Source organism: Xiphophorus maculatus, chromosome 11 (genome assembly GCF_002775205.1).
Source record: "Xiphophorus maculatus strain JP 163 A chromosome 11, X_maculatus-5.0-male, whole genome shotgun sequence".
Lineage (NCBI taxonomy): Eukaryota > Metazoa > Chordata > Actinopteri > Cyprinodontiformes > Poeciliidae > Xiphophorus > Xiphophorus maculatus.
In genome coordinates this window covers 31,634,791-31,645,024 of record NC_036453.1, presented here as the reverse complement: position 1 = coordinate 31,645,024, position 10,234 = coordinate 31,634,791, and positions in this window count along the sequence as shown.

Below are 10,234 nucleotides of genomic sequence, written 5' to 3'. Positions count from 1 at the left end.
GTGGACAAACGAAAACCTAGGAATTCTGACAAAATGCAAGCATTGATTGTGCAAGAATGGACTGCTATCAGTCAGGATTTGGTCCAGAAATTGATTGAGAGCATGCCAGGGAGAATTGCAGAGGTCCTGAAGAAGAGGGGTCAACACTGCAAATATTGACTTGCTGCATTAACTCATTCTAACTGTCATTAAAAGCTTTTGTTACTCATAATATGATTGCAATTGTATTTCTGTATGTGATGACAACATCTGACATACACACATGAAAACCAGAAGGCAGCAGATCATGTGAAAATATAATATTTGTGTCATTCTCAATACTTTTGGCCATGACTGTATATATATATTTTTGAACTTTTTATTTTCAAAAACTGTTTTATATCAACACATACACATGTCCACCCCTGTCACAACTCACAATTTACATCTTATTTACACAGATTATTCCAGACATTTAACCCACACCAAGCAAACTGGTCGTACAATTCCAGCTCTGCCAGGGAATGTTGATGGAGGAAACAGTCCAACCGAGATACATTTCCTTCTGATAGACATCAGACCCGTTAAGAGACACTTATAGTCATCAACATCCATGGATATATACATTACAATAATTACAGTGATAGGGACAACAGTAGACATAATGATAACACAAACTAAAGCAATAAAAGTACACAAAGATACAAAATACATTTGAATGGTACACAAACAAACAAATAGAGGTGTCAAGGTTACAATACGAAATTAGTTATAGGTCTCCATTTTGTTTCAAAGGTCTCCATCTTGAGTTGTAGTTTTGAGGTTGTTTTTTTCCATAGTGTAGACTTTTCTAATTCTATCTCTCCACTCTGTAATACTGGGAGGCCGTGGCCTTAACCAAGCATATGTTATACATTTCTTCGCAATCATAAGCAAAACTCTAATCAAGTATTTATTGTTTTTGTCAATCATGTCTGAGGTAATTATTCCTAAAATATAAACAGAAGCATCCAAATCCAAATAGATACCTAAAATATTTTTTATATCCGTTTGCACCTCCTTCCAAAACTCGAGCACCTTCGGACAGTCCCAAAATATATGGGTAAAATCCCCCAACCTTTCCACAATTTCTCCAACAAAGCCTAGATGTTTTACCATAATTAGATGTGATAACCGGGGTGTTAAAGTAACGCATCTTAACCTTCCAGTCAAATTCCCTCCATGTCGGGCTGTTAGTTAATTTGTGTCCAGATCTAAATGTTTCTTCCCACTCTTCATTTGTTGTTATTATATTAACCTCCAGTTCCCACTTCTCCTTAATTTCCTTATTATTAACACTGGATTCATATTGCAGGCTTTTGTATAGTTTTGAGATCAGGCCTTTTGTTGATTCACCTTTTGCTATTGATAATAAAATTTCTTCAGTCTTGGTCATATCTGTTGAGATTTTTTGCCATTCACTATGATTCTGGAGATAATGTCTAAGTTGCAAGAATCTGAAGTATGAATGAATACATTCATTCTGACTGTTTCTACCCTCCCCCCGAGGGTCAGTGGTAGGATCTCCCATCTTTCTAGGTCTTTTATAATTTCCTTCTTCAGTTTCTCATAATTTGCTTTGAATAATTGTGAAGTTCGAATTATACCCAAGTATCTAAATCCTTTATCGGTCCATTTGAACTTTACTTTATCTTTTAGCTGTGTTGGGCATTCCCCTGATACCATCATTGCTACTAATTTACTTTCGTTACTCATATACCCAGAGATATTCCCATATTCTTTAAGGCTTTCTAGTAGAGCTGGTACTGACCGGAGTGGTTCTGTCAGGAGTACTAATAGATCGTCGGCAAACAGTGATATTTTATATTCCACCCCTCCCTCGTCTCTTATTCCCTGGATTTGTTTATTCTGTCTTATTGCTTCTGCCATCGGTTCAATATTAACCACGAATAGTGGAGGGCTTAGACAGTCCCCCTGTCTAACTCCTCTCTTGAGATAAAATAAATTCTGAACAGTACCCATTGATTTGAATTTGGGATTTTGGATTTTTATAGATTACTTTCACCCATTCAACAAATTGCTGTGAAAATCCAAATCTCAATAATGTCTGGTATAGAAAACTCCATTTTACCCTGTCAAAAGCCTTTTGGGCATCTAAACTAATTAAAAGGGAGGATTATGATTTAAATTTTGTATATGACATTACATTTAATATTCTTCTGATATTGTTTGTTCCCTGCCTCCCCGGAATAAATCCCGTTTGGTCTGGTTTAATCAATTTAGCTATATATTTTTACATTCTTTTTGCCATTAAACTTGTTAGTATTTTTAAATCGTTGCATAATAAGCTCACAGGTCTATAGCCTTCCCACATAGTTGGGTCTTTACCTTCTTTATAGATTACCGATATAATGGCTACAGACCATGATTTAGGGGGGTCCCCCTCCATTAGTGCATAGTTGAATACCTTGCATAATACTGGCGGTAGTTCTTCCCTAAATGTTTTGTAGAATTCCCCTGGCAGTCCATCTGTCCCCTGGGATTTGCTGTTTTTGAGGTTTTTAATAACATTCATAATTTCCTGTGAAGTTATAGGTCGGGTCATTTCCAGCGACTCTTCTTCTGACAAAGTTGGGAGATTAATCTTTTTGAAAAAAGAGGATGTTACATCTTCTTGAGTGTTTTTGTCCGTATTATCATATAGTTTTTTATAGTATTCTGCGAATGCTTCAGCTATTTCTTTGTGTTGTGTTTTAGTCTGCATAGTTGAGGGGTGTTTTATTTTGGGGACATGTCTATTTATTTGGGCTTTCCTAAGTTGAAATGCCAAAAGGCGACTCACCCTATTGCCCATTTCATAATATCTTTGATTTGTAAAGCGGAGAGAACCTTCTGCTTTGACAGTTAGTATCTCTAATTTATCTTTTACCTTTTAAGCTCACCCATTATTTTTTTATTCCCAAGTTTGTGTTCCCTTTCCAATTCTTTGATCTTATTTTCCAACTCCCTTTGTTCTTTCATTCTGGCTTTTTCATTGTGGATGATATTTCTATTATTTTCCCTCTTATCACTGCTTTTCCTCCTTCCCATAATATTGTTGGTGAAACTTCCCCATTATCATTTATTTCAAAGTATTCCTTAAGGGACTCCTTGATTTCTTTGACTGTATTTTCATTAGAAATGATTGAGACATTCATTCTCCAGTATCTGAAACAGGGTTCCTTTAAAGTTAATACATTAGGTGCATAGTCACTTATAGTTATGTTTTCTATATTACATTTTACTACTTTATGTATATGTTGCTGAGATATGAATAGGTAATCTGTTCGAGAGTAGCTTTTGTGTGGATTTGAGTAAAATGTGTAGTCTCTTTTCTTGGGGTTGATATTTCTCCAAGCATCAATAAGACCAAGCTCTTTAGTAATATTATTTAGCATTCTAGATTTTGTCGTCAGTGGTCCATAGTCAGAAGGATATCTATCTAGGATATTATTCTTAACCGTATTAAAGTCTCCCCCCATCAGTATCATTCCTTTTGCATCATTGGTTATTATCTTGACTATTTGGTTCAGGAAAGTGACTTTTTCCTCGTTTGGGAAATATACATTTATTACTGAGATTGTCATATCTCCTATTCGTCCTACAATCATTATGTCCTACAATCAATATCCCTTTCTTTTTTTTCCATTTTTTTCTCTGAAGAGTTTTTGCGGCACTAGTGGCTTGTATTTTTTGTACAGTAGGCAGACAGGAAGGAGGGTGAGGAGAGAGAGGAAGACATGCGGTAAAGGTCGTCGGGACCGGGAGTCGAACCTGCGACGTCCGCGTCGAGGACTAAGGCATGCTAACCCCCTGCGCCACCACAGCACGCCCCCAATATCCCTTTCTTGATTAGAATTGCTACCCCTCTCCTTTTTCCAAATGAGGCATAAAATGCCTGACTTATCCACTCCCTTTTCAGCTTATTGTGTTCATTCTCTGTTAGGTGTGTCTCCTGTAATAAAGCTATTGAGCATCGTAAATTTTTTAGTTTTGTCAAAATCTTCTTTAGTTTAATAGGGTGGTTCAAACCATGAACATTGTAGGATATTATATTTAGTTCACTCATATTATTACCATTTCTGGAGCTGCGCTGTACCTGACACCTCTTTGAAAAGAAAAGTATGCTACACATAACATAACCTTAACTAAAAAGAATAAACAAAAACTAAATATAAACACATTTATTGGGACAGGAACCCCCAAACAATGATTGAAACATGAACAAAAGTCTTCCAAGAGTCTCAGCATCGGAGAGCTGTGGCCTTCTCTCCGTTGAACAAGCACTGTGTGCTTTGACAACCTCCTAGTAGTTGTCTAAAGCCCTAAAGACTCAAAACTCCTAGCTACTGCTCTCTAATGAACACAATTTTCTTGTAAGTTATTTTACAACTAGCGTTTTTTTTCTTCTCTCTTTTAATAGAACGACTATTCCCTTCTTTTCTTTGCATATCGTGACAATTAAGCTCTATAGAGACATGCATGTATACCTACTGTACATACCTATGTTAACCGTTGTCACGATGTCCCTGCAGATGACGTCATCACTCCAGGAGTGCCCTCAGATCCGCCTCTGTGATTTCGGACCGTCTCTGTTTGCCCCGTGTCTGTTCCCCTTTGCCGTCTGCGCCATCACGTGGTGAATTCTCTCTAGTCTGTCCTCCTTCACCTTGATGCCCATCTTCTTCAGCATATAGGCGCCGCTTCCTCCACTGTGCTGAATATCTTTGTTCCCGTGTCCAGAAACAATTTCAGTTGGGCCGATAGGGGGACTGCGCCTTCACATTCCTCTCCTTCAATTGTTTGATGACATCCCTCACCTGTTTTCTTTTCTTTTGGACCTCCGTTGTGTAGTCCTGGTTGAAATAAACAGTCTGCCCTTCATAGCAAATCTTCTGTTTCCAGGCCTGTTTTATCACTTGTTCCTTCATCTTATAATCCAAGAAGCGTGCTATGATCGCTCTCGGAGGGACCGCGCTGTCCTTTGGTTTATTCACCAGTGAGCGGTGTGCTCTTTCAATACACAAGTCCATCCCACCTGTGATTTGAATCTGGGATTTAATAAATTGTGCTATGAAGCTAATGGTGTCGTTTTTTTCTGCACCCTCTGGAATGCCATGAATCCTTATGTTGTTGCGCCTCATCCTCGACTCCAAGTCGTTGCATTTTTCTGATAGTTTGGTCGTTTCCCGTAGCAGAAGTGTCGCCGCTGTCTTCATTATTTCCCAATCTTTCCTCCATGTGAGCCACCTTCTGCTCCAGGGACGTTGTCCTGACCATGAGCTCTCCAAAGCTCGCCTCGAGCATTGGAGAGGCTCTCTTGTTGTCTGATACCGCTTCCGCATGTTCTTTTCGCAGCCCTCTTAGCTCAAGAAGTATGGCCGAGTCACGGTCTTCATTCGGCGGATCCGATTGCTCCGCTTCATGGCTCTGCACTTTCGCCGTTCCAGTACTCTTTTCTTTTGCGCCTTTCTCTTCCGTATTCTTTCCTTTTTTTAACCATATTTTCCATGGGTGTTCTATATCACTTTAAGAACGAGTTTTCTTTAAATTCTATTGTTTTTACCTTATTTTAACGCTAGTTTTAGTTGTGTTCCTCAGAGCAGCCTTTTCTCCAGTCTTTTACAACATGGCGCCACCGGAAGCCTATCCCTATATATATATATATATATATATATATATATATATATATATATATATATATATATATATATATATATTAAATTATTTATTTGTATTTCTTGTGAAGTTGGTCTTAAATCTCATTTCAAGTGACATTTAAGAGGTCCTGAAAAGTAATTTGCCTTATCTATTAGAACCCTGTCTTCTTTGAAACCCAAGATTAATTGTTATGTTTATTGTGTATAATATTGCTAGTGTTATTATTAGTTGAAATACGCCACCTTGTGGTCACTTTAAGTTATTGTTTAAGTTAATAGTAGAAGAAGAATATGGACAGGAAGTGCTTTGCCCAAAATCAAATGGCCGCTCCACACAAAAAAAAAAAAAAAAAAAAAAAAAAAAAAGGCCGCTCCACACTCCTCCTAGTTCTTTCTTGGTGTTTGTTAAAGCATTGTCTGTGAGTAATACTTGGTAAAAACATTAAGACACCTGTAATGTTACATGATATGATGGTATTGTGTAAAGTTGTATGTTTATAGCCCGTTATTATTATGCTAATGAGTCCGTTTTCATATGCTAATTTTTTGTTGCTAATCGCTAGCTAACATCCTCATTTCATTGAAAGTCAATGCCATGTTGGTCCTTTATTTTATTTATATCACTCTGTAAAGCCTAGATTGTAATACATTGCATTTCTGTATGTTACAGTTTCACAAAAAAGGAAGGAGAAGAAAATTATTGAACTATCACTGAAGTAAACTTTATTAACCAGTCATCGCCGTCAGGATTTTCTTCATCTTTCAAGATTGTTTAGCTGTTTGGATAGCTAGTGCGAGTATCTAGTGAGGCCAATACCACTAATCATGTTTTATTCCGTTTTTGCCACAGACAGAAAGCAGCATCCAGGAGCACCTTGATGGCATCGCAGAAAGCCGTCAACCATACCTGCTTGCAGTAGGGACTCAGAGGAGCGTGATTCACAAGTACTTCATTGTGATTGACAAACACAGCTTTCAGTTGGCATACATTTGACCAATGTTCCCTCTAAGCTGCGCGCTTGCGCAGTCGCGCACTGCTCGCACATTCTCAGCGCACAATAAAATCTACGCAGCGCATAAAATAAAATCCAACGTAAACTATACATTGAGCTCAGACATCAGTTTTCACTATGGACCAATGAGGTATAACGATCTAACTCGGTGAGTCACAGGTGTCCAGCCAATGATACGATACGGTTCACTTACGGTACGCAGCCAATCATCGCATGCTATTGTGTGTACGTGCCTTGAGCTGTGGCACCCTGCAGATTTGCTAGGTATGAAAAGTACGGCGGAGTTAAGAGACGCTAAAGTAAAATTTATACAGATGGTTCTAAGAATCTAAAAGGATATGTGGGAATAGGAATATATATATCAGAGTTTAAAACATTTATTTCTAAAAGAATATCAGATCAATTGTCGGTTTTTACAGCAGAAATGGTGGCAGTTATATTAAGCTTGCAATGGGTGGAGGAGGTCCGACCAGACAGGGTGGTGGTGTGCACAGATTCCAAAGCAGTAGTAGAAAGTATTAAGGGAGAAGGAAACGATAGAAAAGATTTAGTATTAGAAATTCATCATATTTTATTTAGATTATATAGGGGTGGCATTGATGTTTGGTTTTGTTGGGTGCCAGCACATGAAGGAGTAAAAGGCAATGAAAAGGCAGATAAATTAGCTAAAAGGGCTTTAGAGGGGGAAATAACAATTTCAATTCCTTTTGGGAAAGGGGAAGGGAAATCACTTATTAAAAGTAAAGAAATGGAGAAATGGCAAAAAATGTGGAATGAAGATAAGAAAGGAAGAAGATTATATGAAGTACAAAAGCCAGTTCGAATTCGAAGCATTAATGAAAGAAACAGAAGAGAAGAAATAATAGTTAGTAGATTAAGAGTAGGTCATACCTACTTAAATGACATGCTTTATACAATAGGGAGGAAAAATAATGATAAATGTGAAAGGTGTGGAGAGAAAGAAAATGTAGAACACATCTTGATGAACTGTAAGTCATATGAAATCGAAAGGGAAGAATTAAAGAGAATAGTTAGTAATATAGGGCATGAATGGAATCTTAAAGGTATATTAGGAAATGAAGGAGACATAACAGATATTCACAAATTAAGGAAAGCATTGTTTATTTATCTTAAGAATACAAAATTAAAAAATAGAATTTAATAGATGTGAAGTAATGCTTCTACACACTCATATACAGTAGGTGGCGGTATGCACCTTAAAGTTGCTTGTGATCCGCCATAATAGAAAAGAAGAAGAAGAAGAAGGAGACGCTAAAGTTACCACCCTATCATGGCTAAGCGAACAATGGGCAGTGGGACATCCACTCATCAAGCCAAAGTAAAAAAGAAATGCGCTTCTTTTAAGATGGAATGGCCGTCGGAACTTGTGCAAATAAGAACAAGTGGTGAAACTGGGTGACATTTTTTCTTTTTCGAGTGAGAAAGGTAAAATTTACTCTGCAAAACATGCAGCGAAGCCAAAGTTACGGAGCCCTCTAGGGGACATGGGGATTTTTTTTTCTTTTGCGTTACCTCGCAAAACTTTTGCGTTACCTCGCAATACTTTTGCGTTCCCTCGCAAAACTTTTGCGTTCCCTCGCAAAACCTTTTGCGTCACCTCGCAATACTTTTGCGTTCCCTCGCAAAACTTTTGCGTTACCTCGCAATACTGTACTGGTCAGTTATGCAGCATAATTGAATACTGCAAGCCTTTCTTACGGTGGGCGCCGTACTTTATGCTTTAATATAAGGTTATGTGAGGTATTTCCATGAATGTTAGAATCTTTTTGTGAAATATCTGAAGTTTTATATCTTTCTTTAGGATAGAAAGGCACCACAAACCTACGATATAAACAGAAACCTTCCGTAAGTAGGAAAGAAATAAAAATACATCCTAATTTGGACTATTTCTGAGTTATTATCGCGGTTAATAAATCATCTGACAGTTTTGATTGTGTCTCTGTTGTGTTCGTAACCTGAATGGTTTAAAGAGCTGCTTTCAGTGCCGCTCCATCTTAACCTTAACAGACATAAACATGCAGTAAAAAATAAATCGATTTTCAATCAGTGTTTTGCACCAAACAGTTTTTACTGTTAACAAGTTTTTATTATTAAACACACGACAAACTAATGATGGTAAAGGGCCGCACTGGGTTAACTCGGGGAATCTCATCTGTCCGTGTATCAATCAGCTCCAAACCATTTCTTTGTTCTGTCACAATTATCGATTTATTCCATTTTGATGATCAGGTTCCAAACTTTGCAAGGACTGACCGCCCCACTCACCGCTTCCTAATACACACAAAGCCAGTATCCTTCCCATTCATACCTGGTGACGTCACTCCCACGTCGACACACCTAAGTGTCAAAGCCGCTGCTCCTGTCATATCAATAATTACTTATTTCATTCATAAGGCTCTTACAGAGCCTCAGTGAAAACGTGTTTATTATTATTAACTGTTTGGTGCAAAACACTGATTGAAAATCGATTCATTTTTTACTGAATGTTTATATCTGTTAAGGCGAAGATGGAGCGGCACTGAAAGCAGCTCTTTAAACCATTCAGACTAGAACACAACAGAGACACAATCAAAACTGTCAGATGATTTATTACCCGCGATAATTACTCAGAAATAGTCCAAATTATAATGTATTTTTATTTCTTTCCTACTTACGGAAGGTTTCTGTTTATATCGTAGGTTTGTGGTGCCTTTCTATCCTAAAGAAAGATATAAAACTTCAGATATTTCACAAAAAGATACTAAAATTCATGGAAATACCTCACATAACCTTATATTAAAGCAGAAAGTACGGCGCCCACCGTAGGAAAGGCTTGCAGTATTCAATTATGCTGCATAACTGACCAGTACAGTATTGCGAGGTAACGCAAAAGTTTTGCGAGGTAACGCAAAAGTTTTGCGAGGTAACGCAAAAGGTTTTGCGAGGGAACGCAAAAGTTTTGCGAGGTAACGCAAAAGTATTGCGAGGGAACGCAAAAGTTTTGCGAGGTAACGCAAAAGTATTGCGAGGTAACGCAAAAGTTTTGCGAGGTAACGCAAAAGTATTGCGAGGTAACGCAAAAGTTTTGCGAGGTAACGCAAAAGAAAAAAAATTCCCCATGTCCCCTAGAGGGCTCCGTAGGTTTCTGTTTATATCGTAGGTTTGTGGTGTCTTTCTATCCTAAAGAAAGATATAAAACTTCAGATATTTCACAAAAAGATACTAACATTCATGGAAATACCTCACATAACCTTATATTAAAGCATAAAATACGGCGCCCACCGTAGGAAAGGCTTGCAGTATTCAATTATGCTGCATAACTGACCAGTACAGTATTGCGAGGTAACGCAAAAGTTTTGCGAGGGAACGCAAAAGGTTTTGCGAGGTAACGCAAAAGGTTTTGCGAGGGAACGCAAAAGTTTTGCGAGGTAACGCAAAAGGTTTTGCGAGGGAACGCAAACGTTTTGCGAGGTAACGCAAAAGTATTGCGAGGTAACGCAAAAGTTTTGCGAGGTAACGCAAAAGAAAAAAAAATCCCCATGT